Source organism: Meriones unguiculatus (genome assembly GCF_030254825.1).
Source record: "Meriones unguiculatus strain TT.TT164.6M chromosome Y unlocalized genomic scaffold, Bangor_MerUng_6.1 ChrY_unordered_Scaffold_25, whole genome shotgun sequence".
NCBI classification, from domain to species: Eukaryota; Metazoa; Chordata; class Mammalia; order Rodentia; family Muridae; genus Meriones; species Meriones unguiculatus.
Window position 1 is genome coordinate 23,808,239 of NW_026843710.1, and position 710 is coordinate 23,808,948.

Here is a 710-nt window from a genome sequence, read left to right on the forward strand (position 1 = left end):
TCTTTGTTTCTATTGGCTCCATCTCTCTATTTCTGAATCTGTCTCTCTAGCTCTCTCTGTCACTTTCAGTCTCCATTTCTCTTCCTGCTGCTTGTGAATCTCTCAGTTTTGGGAAAGACTAAAACAAGATGACTGCTTGCTGATGAGACATCATGGATGGTCTCTGTAAAAATATAAGCAATGTCCCAATTAAATTCTTTTTGTTCAAAGATTTGTCTAGGTCAGGAAGCATTTTCACAGAAAATAATTCACCGACTGAGAACATATCTGTGCATTTAATAAATAATTATGGAATTTGTGATAGTGTGAAACTCAAGTCATAGACATGTGATTTTATTAATGACCACTTCAAAGAAATATGTAGTGCTCTCTTCAAGAGCACATATACTAAAATTGGAACAATAGAGAGAATATTAGCAAGGCCCATACACAAGGATGAGATCCAAATTTGTGGAGCATTCCATTTTTTCTTTTTTTTTCTTTTTTTTTAGAAATTAAGGAAAACACAAATAGAGGAATTTGTGGAAAGAAAGAACTTAGGAAAGAAAACAGGAACTACAGAGCTAAGCATAAGGAATAGGCTACAAGAGATTGAAGAAAGAATCTCAGGTATGGATGATATAATGGAAGAAATCGATGTATCTGTCAAAGAAAATGTTAAATCTAAAAAAAATTCTGACAAAGATCGTGCAATAAATTCAAGACAACAT

The 710-nt window shown here is 33.2% G+C and overlaps 1 non-coding gene across 1 annotated transcript; it reads left to right on the forward strand.

Annotated features, from left to right (window-relative positions):
• The first annotated feature begins 363 nt into the window (after positions 1 to 363).
• LOC132651845 (U6 spliceosomal RNA) lies at positions 364 to 470 on the forward strand. The gene has a single exon (XR_009589404.1). It is a non-coding gene; the product is annotated as a U6 spliceosomal RNA (small nuclear RNA).
• The last annotated feature ends 240 nt before the right edge of the window (positions 471 to 710 follow it).